Raw genomic sequence first — 23,960 nt, forward strand, 5'->3', positions numbered from 1 at the left:
AGGTAGGAAAGACAACTAGGGTCACATGATCCCAGCAAGGTGACCATCCAGTCTGCTCTTGAAGATTTCCAGGGTAGGTGATTGCACCGCCTCTGGAGGGAGTTTATTCCACAGTCTGGACACCCTAACAGTGAATAAGTTTTTCCTAGTGTTAAACCTGAAAGGGTCTTCCAGGAGTTTGTGGCCATTACTCCTGGTTTTCCCAAAGAGTGCCCTGGTGAACAGTTGTTTGCTGAACCCTTGATGTATTCCCCTGATGTAGCAGTAACCTGCTACCAAGTCCCCTCTCAGCCTTCTCTTTTTTAGGCTGAGGTATAGCAAAACCGCCAGTTTTTCTTTTTTTTATTTATTTAAAAATGCATTCCCTCCCCTTCCCCAACCATTTCTGACTTTTTCTCTCCCTCTCTAGTTCCTATAGATAAGTATAAGTGAGATCAGACTTAGAATAAGCTTTACCATTTTTATTTTGGTAGCAAGTTTTTGGTTTTGGATATACAATATAAAACAGTGGATTATTATTAGGTTTGTATTGATTCTTACTCTTGTATAGTGTATTATTATCATTTTCATTTTTTTTGTATTGTTTCATATGGATATTGTATGGTTTAGGCCTGTGTTTGTAAGTGAACCAAAGTCATGTCAAGTTTCCATTTTATATGTCAAGCCTCCATCTTGTGTCCTCTGCCTGGGCATCCCATGTTGTAACTATATGAGTCACGTACCCCTCCCATGTAAATTGGTTCCTGGATGAATGAGAATGATTGGGAATGATTGAAATACAATGGTAGCAGGCCTCTACTGAATGGCCTGTAATGACTGGGCCATCACCTCACACTGATTTATCCAGGAACCACAGACCTCACCCAGGAACAGTGACAAGAACCTAGCATTTGAAAGACAAAAGACCCTGCAGAACCAGCAACTCTACCTTTGTACCCCACCATTACAGACACCTGAAACTGCACATCCCTGCATGGAGCACACATGCTCTGTACACCAGGGGCTGACCCTTGCCTGGGCATGCCTCCTGTCACTAGGGTCACACAAGGTCTGCCCCTATAAAAAGGGACAGTGAAGACAGACCCAGTGGGATGCCCTATCCATCTGGACCAGAACCATGCCACACCACCTATCCACCCAGAGGCCCTGCCAGCGACCCCCCTCTGGACAACACCTACTGGACAAAGACCCCTTTCCAGCCTGGATAGGTAGATATTATCTACACACCTCCTCCTACAATTTGGACTTGCTCTCTCTCTCTCTCTCTCTCTCTCTCCTCCTGGACTTCAATGGACTTCAGCCCCTGCACCAAGTCTCTCTAACCCCTGCTGCCATTGTGTGTGGAGGTGTGGGTGGGTGGGTGTGTGTGGGTGCAAGGGAACCAATAAGACATTGTGTCATCAGCTCCCCTTTTCAGTAAAACCACTGTCATTTGCAACCCTGAATTGGCTCATGTTTTACTGAATCCCAATCCCTTCCTTATCTTAAATTCCAGCCTCATTCTCTCTCTCTCTCTCTCAGCTGCAGCCACCACCTCTCTCCACTAGTTTCCCATTCTCCTCTCAATTCCTACTGCCTTTTCACTGGGACTTTCTGCTGCCTTTCTCTGCTTTCCTGCTACCCCTGCCACCTTTCAGTCTCTCCTGCTGCTTTTCCTGTGATTTTCTGCTGTATCCCTGCTCCCCATGCTCCTTACTGCCTTTTCCCTGTGACTTTGTTGCCTTCCTCTGCTTTTTCCACTGCCTTTCAGTCTCTCCTGCAGCTTTTCCTGTGATTTTCTGCTGTCCATCTCTTTTTTCAAGCTTCTCCCACACCTTCTGTAGCCTCCCCCCACTACCCCTGTAGCTTCCCAGCTCCTCGTAGCTGTCCTGCAGTTGTCTCCAGCAGCTGGAGCCTGTCTCCAGCTCCCAGCACCTATTGCTGCTCCCTGCAAGTTGTCTAGCTGCCCTGGAGCCATCCTCTGGCTCCCCACACCCAGAGCTCCTCTTCAAGTCCCACACTTTCCCTTATTCTCATTTTCCCTCTCCTCACCTACCTTTTTCAGCTCCCCTGTAGCTCTGGCTCCAGTCCCAGCCTCTGTGCTGGCATCACTCCCCTGTTCTGTAGGCTTTGGGCATTGTCTTTTAATCAATTAAGATCAATTAACCTAAAGTTACCCCTGAGTTCTTCAGCTCAGGCCCCTCTAGTCTACCGGTTCAAATCCCGGTCCCAGTGATTTTTCATTCCAGCAACTTTCATTCCCTACACTCCTACTTTCTTACCTTAACATTACCCCAGGTACCCCAAACACACACATACACACTGTACCATCCAAGTTGGGAACTTACCTGTATGTATGTGTAGGTGGGTTGTAAGTGTGTGTGTGTGTGTGTATATTGCATTGTGTGCATGATATACGAATTAGTGATCTTTGTCTAACTTTTGGGGTATATAGTGTATGTGCTTGAATTGGTGATAAGTATGCATATTCCTAGGCTGGTTTGGATGTGTATGTGCCTGAGCTGGTAGTGTGCATGTGTATGAACCTAATTGATTATGTGTTTGTATATGTGCAATTGTGTCACACCCTCCAGTCTAACAGTGCAATATTGAGATCCTGAGAGTTGGCCTGACCCCACAGGGCAACAGAGGAGGCCCAAGTCCCTCAGCCTTTCCTTGTATGGCTTGCCTTGCAAATCTCTGATCATATGGGTGGCTCTTCACTGGACTCTCTCAAGCTTTTCCAAATCCTTGTTGAAGTGTGGCACCCAAAACTGGATGCAGTACTCTACCTACAGTCTCACCAATGCTGAATAAAGTGGAAGAATCACTTCCTTGGTTTTGCTTGAGATGCATTGGTGGATGCATGCCAGAGTATCATTTGCCCTGATGGCTACAGCATTGCACTGATGGATCATGTTCTTACTATGGTCTATTGTTACCCCTAGGTCCTTTTCAGTTGTGGTTTTAGTCAGTTTGGCACCACTGAGCCAAACTCTTGTTGATCCCCACATGGAGTACTTCACACTTCTCAATGTTGAACTCCATCTGGTTCCTATCTGCCCAACTTGCCAGCCTGTTTAGGTCTGCCTGTATCTGTAGCCTATATTCAAGCATGACCACACTGCCCAAAAACTTGAAGTCATCTGTAAACTTGGACATTGATAAAAATATTAACAAGCACTGGACCATGCACAGACCCCTGAGGGACACCACTGTCCACTTCTCACCAGGATGTCACAGATCCATTTATTAGAACTCTTTGGGTCCTACCCTGCAGCCAACTTCCTACCCACCTGAGTGTCAAGCAGTTAAGCCCTCAATCTTCCAATTTTCCCATGAGAATAGCATGGGATACCATACCAAAGGCCTTTTGGAAGGCTAGGTATACAATGTTGACCTCCTCTCTCTTATGAAGGAGGCAAGTTACCTGGTCATAAAAACAGAGCAGATTGGTAAGACAAGACCTGACCATGATGAAGCCATGATGGCTGTCATTCAGAATCCCACCTTCTGCAAGTATATCACACATAGACTCCTTGATTATTTTTTTCGGGATTTTCCCTGGGATATGTTAGGTTAATTGGCCTATAGTTGCCCAGGTCCTCATTCCTCCCCTTCTTGAATATAGGCACAACACAGGCCCTCTTCCAGTCTTCAACGACCTCCCCAGAGCCCCACAAGTTTTGGAAGAGTTTCACAAGAGGTCCCGCAATGATTTCTGCCAGCTCCTTCAGCACTCTTGGGTGAAATTCATCCAGTCCTGCTGACTTATAAGTGTCTAACTTTCCTATGTGATCATGCACCAGCTCAATGTCAACAGTAGGATGGCAGTCATGCCCATTCTGAACCTTATCTAGTATGATTTTCCCCTTAATCCAGTGATATACTTAAGCAAAGTAGTCATTCACGAGTTCAGTTTTGTCCTGCGTGTCAGTAACCAGCTGTCCTGAGTTGTTAAGCAATGGCCCCATGCTTCCATTTGTTTTCCTCCTGTTCCCTACATAGCTAAAGAAGGACTTCTTATTGTCCTTGATTTCTGTAAGTAGTTTAAATCCAGTTTTCACCATAGCCTTTCTAATCTGCTCCCTACAAGTGTGGGCCATTGTTGTATAGTCCTCCTCAGGGACTGTCCAAAACTTCCATTGTTTGCGTGCCTCTTTCTTCTTTTTTAAGAGGACCGTGATATCCCTATTAAGGCAAGAGGGCTTACCAGCCCTTCTGCTACCTTTCCTCTGCATGGTAATAGACTTCTTTTGGGCTTTGGGGATCTTGTCCTTGAGGAATGACCACTCTTTATACACTCCTTTCACCTGCGGTCCCTGGTCCCTCAGTGCTTCCTCCACTATTGCCCTGAGTTCCTTCAGCCTCTCCTCATAAGATATGTGCCTTATCCCCCTAAACATTTTCATGGTTCTCTGCTGGACTGTCTCCAACTTGTCCAAATCCTTTCTATAGTGGGGGGCCCAAAACACAGTACTCCAGATGTGGCAACACTAGTGCATAATTGCTTCCCTCAATCTGCTGGCAATGCTCCTACTAATGCAGCCCAGTATTCTGTTAGCATTTGTGGCAACAAGAGCATCATTTGCCATGCATCTTTGGTTGAAAGTTTACCCTGCCCAAATTCCAGGAAATTATTTTTCATATTAACAGTTAGCTTCTTTTTATTAAGAGAATCACATATATATCATTACTGTATTTTTATATTAAATCTCTTATGGTTAAAAATTATTTCTCAAGGGGGTTCACTTTAGGTACTACTTTTCTCACATATGGTGCCACTGGAATGTATCTATCACTATGATTTAGTAGTCCATCGGTATGTAGATAACACAGATTTAACCAGTACTTCCATCCACTTATAATAGAGCTGTCTCAGTCTTGACTGATTGTTTTGATGATATTAATGTCTGAATATTGAAATTTTTTTATGAAGATAAATCCCAATAAGATTGACATGCTATTAACTAGTCCTAGAAGCTTGTTAGGTATTGTTCCTTCTCTGGTAATTAACTTTGATAAATAATATAATAGTACTCTCCCTGAATGTAAACACCTTGGACATTATGGTACATTATTTTTGAATTATTGTTTGATAAGCATTTGCACCTGTCAACAGGATTTCTTTATATTATCCTCCTAATATCACTAGGCTGAGTTCACTGATCAATAGGAGGATGTAGAAGTATTTAAAAAGTGTTTATTATTTTAGGAATTAACTAGAATAATTCAATATTTCTCAGCTTATGCTATTATGAAATTATAGCCAATACTAAGTTTTACTATCACTTTTTTGGGTAGATACAAGTAATTTCATGATCTCATTCCAAGACTGAGCATTGATTACCAGTGAAATTTCATTGAGATTTTGAAGTCTATTTTGCTTACCTATAAACTTGTTAAAAGTGCTGCCTCAGATTGTCTTTTTAGTTTGCTTTTATGTATCCATCTTGTTGCCACAAGAGTTGCCACCTTACACAATTCCTGCAGTGACATTCTTCAGCAGAGGCTCTGGCACTCAGATTTCTATTCAAGAAATTTGTATTTGTGTTTTTACAATACTGGCCAGATGTGACCATTCAGATAGTTAAAGAATGTGATGGCAATGCAGTGAATTTTGCCTTTGTATTTCATACAGGCATCACATATCTGTCTAGGTGGAATCCCCTTTGATACACTGATGTGACAACTGTCGATCCTCCTGGATCACAGTGTATACATGAGGGCCACACAGACCTTCAATGCATATGCCTGGGCAGAAATTTTTGGAGGAGTGGAGGCTTGTTACACTGATAATCCAGTGTATTTTACTCCAGATTTACATGAACTCAGACCATAGTTTGGCCTTCTATCTTGCATCTTCTAGGAATGACAAAAGTTAAATTTGACTCTGAGGTAAAATGATTTCATGATCATGATCACCTAGGCTGCATTCTATGTTTAAGTTGGTCACTGGGTCATACCCTTTGGCTAGGACCAAAAGGGAATTTGGTGCATTGGAGCAGACTCAATTTGAAATTTGGCGCATCACAGCAGACTCAATTAATTGAGTCTGCTGGACTGTGGCAATTACTGTGCTCCATCAGTCTCCCACATCTCATGTATCAGAGTCCCCATACTTAAACATGGTGGCAGGGGCACTTGAACTAAAGCTTATCAAAAGAAATTTAATTCAAGCACCCTGCTTCCATTTTTAAGTGTGGAGATACTGATACACAAGACACTGTGGCACTTTAACTAGAGCAGCTGTTGAAGCTAGGTCCAAAGCCCCATGCCCAGGCAGCTGCTGCAACGGAGTGGAGCCTGGCTCCCCTCCACAACCCACCGCCTCTGCTGCTTGCTGCCTGCCTGCTTCAGGCTTGACCGGGGGGAAGGGATTGCTCCCTGCCATGGCACACACCCCTGGGGAGCAGGGGGACCCATGCCCCCCACATCTGTGCTCCAGGTGCAGGATGCACACTGCGTGCTGTGGGATCCTACCCTGCTGCCTTCCCCCGGTGCCTCTGCAGTCTGGTGTGTGCAACCCAGTTCTGGAAAGAATAGCAGATACATGCAGGAAGGTGCCTGCCACTGCGAGCTGAGCACTGCCTTGGTGAGGCATCCCTTGGCTCTGTGGCTGCAGCATGGCAGGAGTGTGGGGTTCCATGCACAGGTTGTGGGCAGTGCAGAGCTTGCAGTGGAAAGCAACTTCCTGTGTGACGTGACTTTGCAGTTTCCTGCAGTGCCCGGTCACACATGCTGGGTTGAGGAGACACCAGGGGAAGACAGTATGGTGGGGAGCATGAGTCTGAAGTGGGCAATGAGCAGCCCCTGCCCCATGCACGGATTTGGGGGGTGATACCCTCCTCTTTGGGAGTGCACACAGCATCAGGGAGCCACCCCCTGCACCAGATGAGCCACCCACACCCCCATCCTACTTCCTGCTGGGGCCCTGCAGCCATGCATTGCAGCCCTGGGCCCCAAGCCCCAGGAATGCCTGGTTGGGCAGCAGCCCCAGCCCCAGGCCTGTTCAATTCCCTCCCTCCCCAGGGGTGCATCAATTACCCCTACTTGCTTGTGGGAGCTGCTCTCCAGGCTGCCTGGCAGCCATGTGCATATACATGCATGTGGCACCCCCTGCCTGGCTGCCCTGCTTCCACTCCCTCCATGCCCCCTGCAGGCTGGAACTCTGTCAGCCTGCCAGGTGCTCATTACAAAACTGCTAAATCTACAGGTTTCTCTAGTAAAAAGATAAATACATGTTTGCCTCTGGTAAAAAGTAAAATCCATGGTTTCCTTTTTTTCTTTTTTTTTTTAACGTGAGAAACAGAAAACCTGCATCCCTGCTGATCAGTGTCAATGTTAGCTCAATTCTCGAGCAGTCACACTTCTGGCCAGTAGGGACCTGGAAGACTGAAAGGTAAGAATCCCTCCACCCTTAGTTCCAGGCTTCCTCCCTGACCCTTATCTCCCCCAGTCTTCCCTGCCCCTCGGGGTTCCACCCTGTCTCCTGCCTCCCCCTGGGGCATTACTTACTTGAGGCTGCCTGTACCAGGTGATCCAGGAAGCAGGCAGGGAAGAAGTAAACTTCCAGACTGGCTACTACTGTTTCTGGGCTGCTCCTCTTCTGGCCCAGAGAGCTGCAGCAGTGGTAGTGGTCACCAGGTAGGCAGTTTAGCCCTTCCCTACCTGTTCCCCTGGGACAGACAGTACAGGTAACTACAAGTAAGCAAGGAAGGGGGACAGTAAACAGGGATATGGGGTGCTGGGGAGGGTAGGGGGCAGTGGGACTGATCCAGCCAATGGGAGAGGGGCTGGCTGATGTGTTTTCATTAAGCTGTAGCTACATTAGTGTAACATGACCTGAGTAGACAGATCAGAGATATTCCTGCCCTAAATTAGCATAACTTTGAGCCACATAAGGAGTGCTTAAAACCAATTTCAGGTGTTAATGGATAGAACTACCCTTTAAAAGCAAAGTTATTTTAATTCCAAACTTTGCAGTCTCTGCCAATGAAATACTTACATCAGACAGTTTAAAAAGTCATGCACCACATTTTTTTTTTTGCATAAGTAACATTGCATCTGATTTATCATTCATTATACAATGCAATATACAATGTGCTTTCTCAAGGAATGAGAAGGCATGTTACACTATGAAAATATAGTAACTGAAAGCTGAAAATTGAGAGACTTTTATCAACATGGTGTTTTCACTACATTTCTTACATCACATATTGTACAAGGTGTTATTATTTTAATGTCTTGCAGAGACAGACAGCAGTAATAAGTAATATTTCTATTTACTACAAGTTATATGGTAAACTGAGTTGGGAAATGCCAAATAAAATTGTTGTACTATATAAGGAAAAAACCTAAGTGAACAGAGCATTTCTTGACATTATTCATTTTATGACCTGAAGTATTATCACTTTTAATATCTTAGAGACAAGAAGAGAAACATAGTAGGGTTTTAAGAGCTTGGTACCATGTTTCATAGCTGTAGTCATTGTTCTCCCACTCATAAGCTTAACATTTTACCAATTATGAGATAATCATGCTTATTCAAAATCATGCCTCCTGGCTCAGGGGGGTGGGCACCAGCAGCTGACTGCTGACAGGGGAGGGGGGTCCCTCCAGTGGCCAATCACCTACCCTGGCAGTGCTGGCAGCAAACCAGAAGTGCCACTGGCACTTCTCAGGTGGGTGGGGGGGGGCAGCGGCCATCACTTCCCACTCCCCAGCTAGCGAGACCCCCTATACCTCCCTTACAAAATTTCCTATGTTCAAAATGGTTTAACTGGAATTTTTTGTTCCACTGGTAATGCCATTGTGTGTGCCTGAACACATATAATGACTATAAAATCAATAGTCCTGTAAATGAGAGGTTTAAATAAACTTGCAATTTCAATATGTAAGAATTTGTAGAATTTAATCAGACTTTTCTCTCATCTTAAAATATGCAGAAATGTTTATGGAAGAATACAGGGCATAGTCCAAGATCTGTGGTTTAGTAAGTGAGGCAAGATGCTGATTAAGTAAGTCCTGTGTCTTTAATGAAAATGTGCAAATGAAAGAAGAAAAGAGTTGCTTTCCATTTCTTTGAATCTATTCCATGATGTACACAAATATGATTTTTTCCCACTTTTTGTTATGTTTATTTCAGTTCCAGACTGGGGAAAACAAACAACACACAAAATTTTACAGTAAAAGATCTTCCAGTTTGTACTATGAAATAGTGAGAATTTTTTTCCTCTCTCATGCATTTCTGTAGAGCCCTGCCTTCATTAATTATGTAAGGATGGACAACTGAGTCAATCTGATACCTGTTCAATATTTATTGTTATTACCCCACCCCCTGGCCTGGAGAGGAATTATTTATTTATTTATTCATTCATTCATTTATTTCAGTATAGATACTTCAATGTCATTCATAATCATAGTACTGAATACTTTACAGATATCATACCTCCATTTTACTGAGAAGATAACTAAAGTACAAAAACATAATTTGTTTGGGTCAGCTAGTGATAAATGATGAAGTGAGAAATAGGACACAAACCTGTTCTTTAAATAATAGGCATTTTTTGCCGCATGGGCATAAATAAATAAATAAAAGTTCAACTATTTGCTTGAGAATCTCTTATTTGTAAATATGCAAGAAATTTCTGTTTCTGATAGTGCAAAGAGGTCAGTAACTCAGTGAGTGGAAATAAACCACATTTCTGCAGAATTTGAAATACACAGGGGGAAACCTCAACATTAAAATCTATTTCATTATCTACTAAGCTGCCTATAGTCAATTTGAAAGTTTGAAATTCCGGCATGATTAATGATCACACAAGCCATGACTGTCAAAGATAAATTATGGACATAAATGAGCAGATGTAAATTAAAATTGATTCAATGAAATACAATGTGGGCTGACATAAACGTGTGCTGGCAAAGGCCACAGTTTAGGTAAATTAAGAATGCCAAGGCAAAAGTGAAGTCGTGTAGAAGAAAAAGCTGAAATATTGAATAAAAATATATTTGCCAAGTATAATTTGATGTATGCCTGTTGATTATGCAGTACCACATCTCCCCTCTCCTGGGATCTGTCAAAAGGAAGACACTTTCAGAGGCTCATTTTATGGAGATTTGACTAATTAATCTATCCAAACTGGGATCTGTATTTCCCTGTCAGGTTGTTAGAATTTGCAGATTCCCTGAGATCTGGAAGAGCTTGCTACCATGATTAGTGCTATGCACATGGAAATCCTATGGCCAATTCCTATTCTGCCTGGTAGATAGATGACTATGTGACAATTTAGTCAAAAACATATCTGATCTGGGAGATCAATCCTGTTGTGCCCAGTGAGGCATATAGCTTTGCCATTCTCTCAATCAGCAGCTTTATATGCTTCAAGAGCACGTAATCAGGGAGCAGGTAGCCTCCTATAGGAAGCAAAAAGGAAATGCTTGGCACTGGGTTTCATATGAATTCCCATAATTCCCAACTTCTTTTCTACCCTGGATAACACATAACATCAACAGAGTCTCCCTATGCCTGAAGAAGGGAGTTTGTGCCCAAAAGCTTACAAAGAACATTTTTTCCAACGATTTAGTTGGTCTAATAATAGATATTGTATTTACCCAAAGAACCTTGCCTTCCCATCCTTCAGGCATCCCAACCCTCAGGCACCTGAGGGCTTCAAATTGGCCTCACATTTAACATCTATGTCATTTTGGGATCTTATTTTATGGGAGAGGACCTATCCACTTCTTGCCCATTTTCTAATTATTCCAGCACTTGCCTAGGAAGTTGAAAACCTATTGTCTAAGTCCCACTCAACCAGAAGTTATTTGAACACAAATCTCCTGCTTCTCCAGAAATAGCCTTAACTAACAGGCTAAAGAGTAGGCAGAACTACAGCCATCCCTTATCCCTCCAGGGTGACCTGGGCAACTAGGTGCAGAGAAGTCATCAGTTACAAGAGCCTTGGAGCCAGAAAGAGAGCAAGCAAAATACAGCCTTACTGTAGCTAGGTCAATGGATAGAAAGGAATTCAAGCAGCATTGCCAGCATCTAGCCTGCTGGCTAGAGAACTTTTCTAGGAAGTGGGAATTTGGATAAAATATTTGCTAGCTATGTGGGACCTAGATCTCACATCTCTGACTTCCTGGTCTAATTCCTTGGCCACTACTTTATAGGTAAAATGTGGATCGGTCCTCTTCCTTCTTCTACCCATTGTGAAAATAAGATTATGAGACAGTGGAAATGTAGAGTATGAAACCTGAGTCACCCCCACCCCATTCTTAGGGGGTTTTTTTTCCCCTATTCATTTGTAGGACCCTTGACACACATTACATTTATTGTGCAATCAACTGGTTAATTGCACAGTAAATTTAGAAATGCTACCCATGCAAAGTAATTATCACACAATGAAAATACCCAACCAGAACAAAAGTAACCATCATCCACAAAGAATATTTCTTGAAAAATGTAGAACATTTTTGTAGCTGGTTTCTATCGTGCTTTAATTTGAAGGTATGGCATGTCACACAGGATGCTAGTGTTCGGCCAGGCCTCCAGTATCGCTAAATTAGACTTTGTTCTTTCCCTCACCTACCTGCAAGGGGGATCTCTGTGGCTCATTCTGAAATCTGCTGTCCCAGGATGCCTCAGCAAGAGATGTTATGACTCACTATTCCTCCCCGCTTCCCAGGCAGCCTCCAAAGATGCTTCTTTAAAGATCAGTTAGCACCTTTTTTCTGTAAAAGGCAAGGTGTAAGCAGAAAGTCAACATGACATACTTTCCTTACACATATTGGTAATTAGAAAGTGAGGGGTGGGGGGGAGGGGGGGCGGATTTTTTTGGAAAGCTCCTGGTGGCAATAGGGGGAAAGAAGAAAAGCACATACACAAAAGCATGACATAAGTTATTTGAGGAAAAATCAAGTCCTTTCCCCTACCCCAACTTCTTTCCCCTACCCCTCTCCCTTTTCACAGATCTTCCCTCCTCTGTGCAAAGGTTAGGGAAGCAGCAGCTTCATTTCCTGTCCAAAGACAGAGACCTCGTAGTGGTCAAGAGGCTTATGTGTCCCAGTGTTTCTCAGAGCTGTGTCACCCAGACTCTCACACTCCTGGCAGGGTCACCCATGGCAAGCAGGACTGAGGGGCGGTTCCAGACAAACTACAGGCCAAACCTCAAGTTCTCAGTGGTGGATCAGATGGAAAATGATGACAGGATCTCAATGGCTATAAAGATGGAAGAAGGCTGTGGCAAGATGGAGGTCTTCTGTCATTTAGGGTTCTCCATCGCCACTGGGATTATATCTCCACCTTGTCAAGACCTGTTGCTGAATACCAGCTTCCTGACATTAAAGTCATGTAGAAGCCTTTACCAGAGAAAATGACACACTCTTCTGTTTCAACCTCCAAAAGCCCTGTGGCAATGGATGAGTGGTAACAGAAGCAGGTTTAGTGAGTCCAGGAGTCTCTAGCCATGAATCTGCATGCAGGTGGTGGTAGCCTGATGATTGTCTTCACCCAGGGGGAATTCAAAGCTCACTTCTCATTAACAATACAGTGGAAGGTATGGGTGGGGGCAGTGACATCTCCTGCCATGCTTGAGAGCTCTGTCAAATCAAGTTTGCAGGGCATTTTTTACCCCATGCATTGTTTGTCCTGTGAACATGAAGCAGGTTACATGGTGTGCCAATTTTCTTCTCAAGCATTACAATGAAAATGACATCTGTCAGGGGCCCAGGTGACTCTTTGCGTGTTCCAGAGATTTACTAGCTGCATGTTGAGGAGAGTTATATACCTGCCTTTGTAAAAGAGGATCATTCTTCCAAGGCAAGACTCATATTTTTTTTACCTGAGTGGCTGCATAGGCAATGCTACCTAGCCTTGTTATCTGTGTCATGCCATATTGTATTTAGTATGTGTTTGCTATGTGTATATGTCAACTGTAAGAGTCCATATATGAACTTTCAGGAATCTAATGATTAAAATGTGTTGATTGAATAGCACCCATAACTAAGTTACTGAAATGAGCTAAAGACAGTCTGCACAACTGCAAAATAGGAGCTTCCTTACCAGGAGCAGCAAACAGACAGCAACATTTCAGAACAAAGGGTAGCTTGATTGGTGGAACATCAAGACCATTGAAAAGGGGAAAGTATCATTAATCTGGTGGAATGAAGACTTTAGAATGGATCGTGTAGATTATAATGAGCTGTGAAGTAAATTGACTCCCTCAGCACTGCCCAAGTAGAAATCTTGCTGTCATTGCCACCGCCACACAGTTGATTTTAAACTTTGGGTGGACCAGGAATAAAAAAGGTGTTCAAGTGCACCAGTGCACTCCCCACCCCAACACTTTCGGCTTCAGGAAACATCCCTCAACTGCTCCAGCTTTTAAAAGCATACCCTAGACTGCAGCAGACTATCTGCCCAGTGATTCCAAAGTTTATTCCTCACCCCTTCACAGTTCCTTAATTACTTGCTTACATAAAATTCCAGCATTGACTCCTTGTTTAATTTGAACTTTGGCTTCAATTTTCAGCTTACCTTGAACTGTATGCATGACTGTGGGCTTCGTGACTCTCGGTTTACCATAAACCCTGGTTTTGACTCCTGGTTCCCTGTGAACCCAGCTTCTGAACTTCACCCAGAGTACTGGGAATGGTGCCCCTGAGTACCCAGAGTGCCAGAAGACCCACCACTCAATTTCAAGAGCATGTGCTGGGAGCATTTTAAATCTGTTTGAAATGTTTAAAATGTTATGTCTGCCTGCACCCTAATGGAATAGAGAATCAAACTCATTACTTCTAAGGTCATAATTATAAGCTAATCACACCTATCTGCAAACTTGTTAAACCATCTCCTTTGTGATTTTTGTCAAGGCTTACACTGTGTTCTACGGAAACTGTTTTCTGCTCAAGCAGAAGCAAATTTGAACCATCATTTGAAATATGACTGCACCAGAGATTTCACAATCTTGTTAGATTTACATTTATGCTTTGATATTTTGCAAATGCAAAATTAATAATTGGATTCTTAAATATCTATTCCTTTCATTAGGGAAGTGGGATTTACATCCCAATGAATCCTAATGTAACACATTATACTATACTGAACACTCAAATCTTTTAATCTTTTTTTGTTGTTGTTCTGGTGAAAATATAAAAAAATATTTTTATTTTTTTTAACACTTCTATAATTTGAATGGGGAAAGCTACACATTCCCAAAGTAACAATGTTCTGAATTATACATTCTTCATTTATATCCAGTCATTATTGTTTGATGACTGCTTAGTGCCTTATGTTAAATTGGTTGGATGGTTATAATCTGATTCCTGATGGAGCTGGGTCTATAATAAAAACCAAACAAATAAAAAAAGGAAACAAGAAAGTATCCTTGTGTTTAATGCTATTTTATATTGGTTATAGTTTCAACAGAGAGGCTGAGGGTTGAACATGCATTTTAAGGTGTTCTCTCCAGGTCAGGATTGATGCATAATGGAGATGTGTTTTGTGGGATGCTTGCACAGATACTGTTCCTAATGTATTTGCTATGTGTACGAATAGAGATCTTCAATCTACCCTGCTGTCAGTCTCTTCCAACCTTAATAGATTATACTTCAGAGCAATTGAAATGGGAACACCTCAAAATCCCAAAGCAACATTGTTCCAAATTGAATGGTCTGCATTGCTAGCAAAGTATCCAAAAGGTTTCATCTCAAACTGTAAATTTAGAAGGGAGTTAGAAGAATACAGAAAGTCATACTTTCAGAGAACAAATCCATCCCAGTTTTTTAATAGCCAACACTTTTCATGCATCCTATTTAAAAAGATATATTTTATTAAAATTTTGAGAGACCCACAGTGTCTTTACACTGGTCAGAATTATCAGTGAATAATGCATCATCATTGTGCCATTGCCCAGATCCTAAAATATATCACCAAAGTGCTATTGCTCCAATGATGAATTATTGTAATACATCATCAAAATTTCATTACTGCTGATGATATATTAATCTGTAATATGATATCAATTAGCATAAACAGGTTCTGGGGATTCAAGTTTAAATAGATATAAATTATGGAATAGCACAAATAAGTTTTAAAAGAATTAAATGCCTTTTTTCATTAAAATCAATTAGTATTAATTTATCACAAGTGGAATAATAAGTGGAAAAAAACAGGCAGTATAGTAAAAATACTTAATTGCAGAATGTTAACAGGTAGGGCTGTGCAGAACAGCATCGTTTCATTTGAACATCCATTTCACTATTTCGAAGGTACGGTATTTTGTTTCATCATTTCACTTTGATTTGAAACACTGTCCCATTTTGTTTCATCAAAACTGTTTCGCTATTTCAACAGTTTTTGACATTTCACACATAGGCTATAATGGGGAATTATGAAAATGCCTAGAACATAGTCACTTCTTGCCTGATATGAATGAAAGTTGCAGGGAGGATAGCCCTTTCTGAGAGAATGAAGCCTGCCAAGTTTCAAGGAGATAGGTGCAGAGATCTCTGGGAAGCTGCACCTGAAACTCTTCAAAACAGAAATCCTGATACTTGCCGGCAGCAGCAGTCTCCTCTCATCTGGCGCACAGATCCAGGGGCCCACACCCCCAGGAGGAGTCTGGCACAGCCCAGCATGCCTCCAGGGGGTGCAAGCCCCTGGATCCGTGCGCTGTCGCCTGGGACCAGCATTGGGCACAGGCTGCGCTCAGTATCAGAGAAAATTGCTGCTGCCACCTGCCCCAGGCAGCAGCAGCAGCCTCCCCTCATCCAGCACAGAGATCCGGGGGCTCGTACCCCTAGGAGAAGTATGGCACAGCCTGGTGCTGAAGCCAAGTAAGTCTGGCTTCAAAACTTGAAATGTTTTGGAATATTCCAAGTGCCCTCATTTCATTTCAAAGCTGTTTCAAAGCTTTTTGTTTCATTTTGATTTTGCTGTTTCGAGGTCAAAATAAGTTGAAACAGATTTTAAATGAAACACCCAGTGAAATTTCACACAGCCCTATTAACCGCCATATAGAAATATATGTTTATATTTATGAAACACCTGGGCTGTTGCATGGGGAAATAAAAACATGAAGATGAAAGATATGACCGCTTGAATCTGACAATCTCATGATCTATTTGAGTACTGCTAGGATTATATACAAATAGTAAATGTTGAGGGGTTACATATAGTGAGAGCCCTCGCATGTGTACGGGCATGCACACATGCATGTTCTGAAACTGGAATGAACATGTGTATCTATATGTAGTTCATAGCAGTACCTATACTTAATCCTACAAAAATTATGACAGCCTGAACTGGGACAATGCAATGCTAGTATTCATGGTCCTTCAGGGACTACAGGGATTATCACCTCCAGTCACCATCCTTGGAGGTGTTCAAGTTGAGACTGGACAAGCACTTTGTTGAGCTTGTCTGAGCCCAATAACTTCCCATCCATGGCAGAGGACCAGACATGATGATCTTGCAGGTCCCTTCCAGTCCTATGAGTCTATGAATCTATGATTACTACTGGGACCGCACTACTACTGATTATGGAGCCCATACAAACTAGAAGAAGCATAGATTTAATACGTCATAGATTTTTAGGATCAGAAGGGACCTTAGTAGATCATCAAGTCCAATCCCCTACCCTGGGCAGGAAAGAGAACTGGGGTCAGATGACCCCACCTAGGTGCTCGTGTCATCTCCTCTTAAAGACCTCCAAGGTCGGGGAGACCACCACCTTCCTCGGAAGCCCATTCCAGATTTTGACAAGCCTCACCATAAAGAATTATTGCCTAATGTCTAATCTATCTCTGTTCTCCTTTACTTTATGGTCATTGTTCCACATAACCCCAAGGGGTGCCCTGGTAAACTGAGTGTCCCCTATACCTTGCTGCCATCCCTGATGAATTTGTAGATGACCAGAAGATCTCCTCTCAGCCTCCTTTTGCTGAAGCTGAAGAGTTTCAGGTCCCTTAATCCCACCTCATAGGATCTTACCTACAGGTCCTTAAACATATGAGTAGCCCTCCTCTGGACCCTCTCAAGGTTATCCACATCCCTCTTGAAGTGCAGTGCCCAGAACTGGACACAATACTCCAGATGCAGTCTTACCAATGCCATATAGAGGGGAAGTATCACCTCCTTAGGCTTGTTCATGATGCACCATCTAATGCATGAAAGAGTACGGTTGGCTTTACTTATCGCTTTGTTACATTGATGACTCATGTTCATTTTGGAGTTGACTATGACTCGAAGATCCTTTTCTCCTGCTGTGCTGCTTAGAAAGTCACCTCCCAGTCTATAGATGTGTTGGTGATTCTTTCTCCCTAGATGCAGTGCTTTGCACTTATCTTTGTTAAACAGCATCCTATTCTGAATCTGCCCCCTGCCCAAAGTGTGTTTACTTTAACCATAATTTGGTGTTGTCTGCATATTTGGACCACGCCCTCACCCAAGTCACTGATGTAGATACTGAACAGCACTGTTCCAAGAACTGAACCTTGGGGAACTCCACCTGTTAGTCTGGCAAGATCTACCTTCTGGCCATGTTGGTTGTCCTTCAGCATTATTTTTACTACTGGACTCCCACAGATGTGATTCTTAATATTTTTTTCAAAGGTTTTCCCAAGGATCGAGGTAAGGCTAACTGGCCTACAGTTACCCGGATCATACTTTCTCCCCTTCTTGAAAATATAGACCACCATGGCCCTTTTCCAGTCCTCTGGGACCTGTCCTGAACACCATGAGTGCTCAAACAACTATGGCAGTGGCTCTGCTATGACACTGGCCACTTCCTTTAGCACCATTGGATGAAGATCATCAGGGCCTTCTGGCTTAAACACATCCAGCCCCTTCAAATGCCCCTTCACTAAGTCAGCACTAACTGTTGGTGGATTGGAGTCCCTTTTGTGCCTGTCTTTGGTCCCTTTGGGAGATATGTCTTTATCCATGCTCAGGAATAGAGCATGGTTGGCTTAGTATAACTGTTCAGGACCCAGCCCAAAACATAAGTAGTCTGTAGTCATTTTAGTACTGCACATGTAGCAATAGAATCTACTTGTCAAGAGAGTTTATTGGCTCATGGTCAGTGCCTTGCTAAACTGGTTATTCTCCATCTCATTTAGGAAATGATGAACTTGGAGGAGTTGTAGCCATTCTTACTACAGTGCTGCCAGGTAGTAGCACTACATGCAAAGATCATAGAGTTATAGGCCACGTCTACCCAAGATGTTGACTGCGCAGTTGTTCCTATGCAGTCATTTAGCGCTTGTATAAACAAGTGCTAAATAACTGCTCAGTAACCAGAGTTACTGCACTATCATGCCAAAGAATGGCTTTTTCATAATACGGTGCAGTAGCCCAAGACTACAGAGCAGTAGTGTCACATCACGCTTCCTGCCATGTGACACTACTGCGCAGTAGTCATGGGCTAGTGTACAGTCAGAGTTGCATGTACATATGGCCATAGGCTTGAGAGAACCTCAAGAGTCATATAGACAGGTATGTGCTTCTTTCCCAGACCTGAGGAAGGGTGCTTTGTTGTTCAATTTTTTTTTTTAACATCTAGACAACTATACAGTTATATCACTAAGAAAACCCTTACTTCTGTGAATGTAGCAAATTATTTTGGATAGTTGCTGCATTTCTTAGGCTGAGTGAGAAAAGCCAGATAGACAATTAATTTACTTCCTATTAGTGACATTTTTAAAAACATGTTTGATACAGGATGTAGTGACAGTGAATGGTACTAAAAATTTTGATGATTCCTGACTTATTTGGGTATAATTTGGCAGGAACAGGATCTACTCAGCCAAAACCTGCTGCCAATTTGATGGTAGCAGCTATGAGAGGGTTAAAACTTCAGCTTTAAATGAGAGAATGAATGATACTAAGGAGTGGGTTCCACTCTTCCTGCAAGACAAGCATAGAGCCAGTCCATAACAACCATTCCAGCAATCCCATCTTCTTTTGGTGGGGAAATCAGCATTTTCTCTTAAAATTCACATACCACAATATCGTAGAGCTAATGGGGGGGGGGGGGGGGGAGAGAGGCAGGTTTCTGAAGTATACAATAAGGGTGGTATACTGAAATAATAAGCATAAGAACGAAATAAAATGTATGTCTTCATAATTAATGCAAGGTGTTATGTATTTCATTTAGGATGACGTGTGGCAGATGAAATGTAATGCTGATACTTATAAAGATGCATGGATCATAAGAACACACACCACAAGTCTAGTGTTATAACAGTGGGAGCAATACATCACACAGCAATGATGGATAAACATTGCATGTAACTTAGTTTAAATGATAAACACTAGTTATACACTTTAATGATCAATAAGATAATAAAAAGCAAATTTGTGGTGTTAAAGAATATAAGCTGCATGCTGCAGAGAACACTTCTATGCAAAGGATATGGCGAAGTGTCCCAAGACAGGTGCATTGTAGAAGGAAAAGTGGTTAGGGCTTGAACAAAACTGACTGCACCATTGGCTCATAGGCCTTGATTGGAACTGTAGTGAGAATTTCAGCTAGATCATATAGATCTACACATGGTTCTGCTACTTGTCCATATTTTGTTCACTTTGAGTTGTTAGGAGGTTTCTTGAAAACAGTAGGACGGGGGGAAGAAGTCAGTATGACACTTACTATATTTCCTCTTCCTTTTGCCTTTTCTTTTTGTCCCAGAAACAATTTTTTGTGTGCGTATGTAAAAGGAAGAAGTGGAATAGGGAATATCTTTGATAACTATTTTCTTCCTCTAAAAAGGTTCAGTACAGATTTCTCAGTTGATTTGTTTCCTCTCTATTACATACTGTGATTAGAAGCACATGGACCATAAAGCCAGGTGTTGATTCAAGCACCTCAATCACAAATTTCATGTTATTAACTTATTTCACCTAACTTTCTATAGGAATAAGTGTTTTATAGCCCATTTATTATCTCAAATAATTATGAATGCCAAAATGAGTTGTAGGCCTTGCTGGGATATTGATTAAGGTAAGCATTGATCAGTGCATACACAACTCATATAAAGGCTTTGCTGGAGCAATGACCAAAGCAGGCCTCACTGAAGGCAAATTTATCTACCCACCACAGCTTTGGACTGTAAGGTGTTTGTGAGATTAGGCTTTACAGAATGTCAATGCTGCCTGATAAAGTTGACTTTTAAAGATAATTGTTAAGGTTGATGTCAGAGAATCTAAAACATACATGGTAATGTTAGGAGGTCTGAGGGTCAAAGTATTTCAGTATAGAAGTGGATGTTTGCTAGGTAAATGTCTAAGGTAGAGTTGTTTTGATCCATGTATAAGAGAAAGACTGGAAACGTTTGGAATTTTGAACCAGGTCTAGGGAACACCATATGTGAGTTGTGCCCATGTCTTACCAGAAGTGTTCAGAGCTAACATTTTGAAACCTTTTGGATAAGCATGTAAGTGAACTGTTGCTTTGTAAGTAATAAACATGGCCAAGCCTTTGCCACCAAGCTGAGTCTATAGTAATTTTTGTATAATATTGGGGTCTCCCAGGGAACACACACTGCCTACAGCAGCATGGACAGAGCCTTTATACACAGAGAACACACTGACCAAGAGAACAGATAACAATATGAGGGAGAAATGTAATTATTTTAGCCCCCCAAATTCATTCTCTGAAGAATGTAATCTGGGAAATTTTGAAAGAAAGTTTAATATCCTAACCTATGAACATGAAGATCTTTTATATATTCCGTTTCCTACAGCCATAATTATATGGGACCCAAGAGAAATGCTTCTGCCAAAATTTTTGTTATCTAAAAGAAGTTAATGTAAATTAACAGCCTTTGCTTTGTCATCCCCAGTGGAAAATTAAAGTAAGAAAAGTTACCATGGTTATGATTAAATAAAATGGGCCTTTTAGATAAAGGTCTAGGGCTACAGTGAATAAATGTTTTAAGCACTTCCACATTAGCTGGAATTCCTTACTCTTAGGTGGCTGGTCCCCAAAGGGGAATCCGAAATCTAGCATTAGGGCCTTTTTACACATTAATTTTAGGTGTTTCCTGTAGCTTTTAACCACTGGATTTATCATACATTAACACCTCAAACCACACTTTAGTTGGCTTAAAATTATACTATTCCAGGGCAAATTTATCTCTCATCCATGTTATTCAGGTTGTGTTCCATTAATGTTGGCCACTTCCCAAAGATGAGCTACCCAAGTTACAGTTGTCCAGTATCCCAGGATGCAGTATCCTCTCCCACATCCTCCTCTTCTGTGTGAAATAATCTTTCCCTCCTCTGATCTGTGCTGCTGAAGGAACAGTTCTCTGACCAAGCAAACTCCCCCTCCTTGCCCAGGGGTGCGACCTTCCCAGCCCCAGGGGTGCCCCATGCAAACAGGCTGCAGGGCACATGCAACTAGCCAGGTCACAGGACATGAATGGGTCCAAGAGTGGGTTCTAGAGCAGGGGCAGTAGCTCAACCAAAAACACATTTTGTCACTGCTCCTTCTTCTCAGTCACCCTGGGAAGCATGACCAGAACCCCCCCCCCCCCAACAACACACACACACACACACACACACACACACACACACACACACACACACACACAAATCCCATTATTTTAGAACATAAGACCTCTTTCCTCTTTATTTCTTTTTAAATTATGTTTTTACTTCTTTCTATTTTATCCTTCAATGCCTGATTTCCTTCATTTTACATTCCTTCTCTGATTTCCATCCCCCATTTCACCATCCTTCCTCCATTTCCTTTTCAACTCCCATTTCATTACCCACCCATATCCCATCAACTCTCTGCCTCCTAGCTTCATATTCATAGTCCCCACAACCCAACTCTCCCCGCTTCCCCACCATGTAGAGCAGGTATGGAACCCTGTCCTGGCTAACCAGCTCTATCATGGCAACTTAAAGCTGTAGCTCCTAGTTAGATCCCTGATCACCAGCCCTCTGATCACAAGTCACATCTGTGTACATGGGGGACAACCAAAGAAAGTTCTTAGCCTTAAACTATGGATGATCCAAATCTGAGCTAGCACTAACACAGATTAACATTTGAGCATCTAAAAGTGCAACATGTAACAAGGCCCTTAGATACCTATGCTCTCTGTATAGTGCATTGAAAGGGTTAGTAGGTAGGGTCAGGAGGCACCTGATCAGACCATCTAGCCTGACCCATGCCACAGGCAGGAATGAATGCTAGATTCACGAGACCCCAGGCAGGTGATTGTCCAACCTTCTCTTGAATTTGCCCAAGGTAGGGGCAAGGACCACTTCCCTGGCAAGCTGGTTCCAGATTTTGGCCACCCTAAGTGTAAAATATTGCCTTCTGATCTCTAACCTAAACCTATTCTCTATCAGCTTATTACCATTGTTTCCCATCACCCCAGGTGGTGCTGGGGAGAAAAGGACTCTACCTATTTGCTGTTGATCTCCCCTGATGAGTTTGTAGGCAGCCATCAGGTCCCCCCTCAGCCTTCTCTTGCTGAGGCTGAACAGGTTCAGGTCCCTCAGTCTCTCCTCATAGGGCCTGGCCTGCTGCCCTCTCACCAAGTGGCTGGCCCTCCTCTGAACCCTCTCCAGGCTGGCCACATCCCTTTTGAAATGCGGTGCCCAGTACTGGACTCAGTACTCTAACTGCGGCCTGAACAAAGTCACATAGAGGGGGAGTATCACCTCTCTGGACTGGCTTGAGATGCATGACAAGGTATGGCTGGCCTTGCTGGCTGTGGTCTGGCATTGGCAACTCATGTTCATCTTGGAGTCAATAATGACTCCAAGATCCTGTTCCACCTCTGTGCTTTCAAGAAGGGAATTCCCTAGCCTGTATGTATACTGTGGATTCCTTCTCCCAAGGTGCAGCACCCACCGTGCATTTATCTACGTTGAACCCCATTCTATTCTCATCTGTTCACTTTTGTAGTCTGTCTAAATCTATTTGCAGCCTCTCTCTCCCTTCAAGTATGTCCACCTTGCCCCACATCTTAGTTTCATCATCAAACTTGGTCAGCGTGCTTTCCACCCCCTCGTCCAAGTCACTGATGAAGATGTTAAACTGTGCAGGCCTGAGGATTCAGCCCTGGGGTACCCCACTGCTCACATCTCACTATGTTGAGTACAACCCATCCACCACTACTCTCTGGGTGCGCCCCATCAGCCAATTTTTGACCCATCCAACTGTGTCAGCATCAATGCCACAGTTGCTTAGGTGGTTAGGTGTGTCAGAAGGACTCCCATCCCTGTTGAAGGATTTTATATAAATCAGTCATTGGATAAAAAACAAACAAACCAGAAATAACTTTCAGAGCAGCTCCATGCCTCCTTAACCACAAGGTTACAGACTCATGTTATTCCTTCTGTTTTCTTTTCTGGCTTATAAATCTTTCATTGTTTTTTGCATTGGTACAGAGCTTCAGCATTACCACCCCACATCTCCATCTAGTTTGCCAGTACCTGAGTAATTAGAGTCCTCTCCTGGAAACTGGAACATGTGAGTCTGACCCCTCCCTTTGGGTGAGCCAAATATTGAAGCTAGGTACCCCACATGATAAGTAATTATTTTGAACAGCAAGCTGATGATGGGTGGTAGCTGCTCTTCTATCTCTGTGTTGCCCTGTGGGGTCAGGCCAACTCTCAGGATCTCAATATTGCACTGTTAGACAGGAGGGTGTGAACACAATTGCACATATACAAACACACAAATCAATTGGGTGCATACAGTCACACACGCACTACCAAGTCAGGCACATACACATCCAAACCAGCCTAGGCACATGCATACCTATCACCAATTCAAGCACATACACTATACACCCCAAAAGTTAGACAAAAATCAATTGTCCATACCCACAAACTGAGTACACATAAACAGATCACTAATTCGTATATCATGCACACAATGACATATATATATATATATGTGTATATGTGTGTGCATATATATATTTACACACACACACACAAACTTACCAGTTCACAC

The 23,960-nt window shown here is 42.6% G+C and overlaps 1 long non-coding RNA gene across 2 annotated transcripts in view; it reads left to right on the forward strand.

Moving 5' to 3' along the window:
- Window positions 1–14,413, forward strand: part of LOC109283420 (uncharacterized) — a 32,231-nt gene extending 17,818 nt beyond the window's left edge. The window contains exons 2-4 of one of the 2 annotated variants that reach the window (XR_002090577.2): window positions 7,292–7,381; window positions 8,928–8,999; window positions 13,515–14,413. This is a non-coding gene — a long non-coding RNA (uncharacterized LOC109283420). The remainder of the gene's footprint in view (window positions 1–7,291; window positions 7,382–8,927; window positions 9,000–13,514) is intronic. The other variant, XR_009463142.1, reaches the window with a different exon arrangement.
- The last annotated feature ends 9,547 nt before the right edge of the window (window positions 14,414–23,960 follow it).

The sequence above is a fragment of the Alligator mississippiensis genome, chromosome 1, assembly GCF_030867095.1.
Source record: "Alligator mississippiensis isolate rAllMis1 chromosome 1, rAllMis1, whole genome shotgun sequence".
Classification (NCBI taxonomy): domain Eukaryota; kingdom Metazoa; phylum Chordata; order Crocodylia; family Alligatoridae; genus Alligator; species Alligator mississippiensis.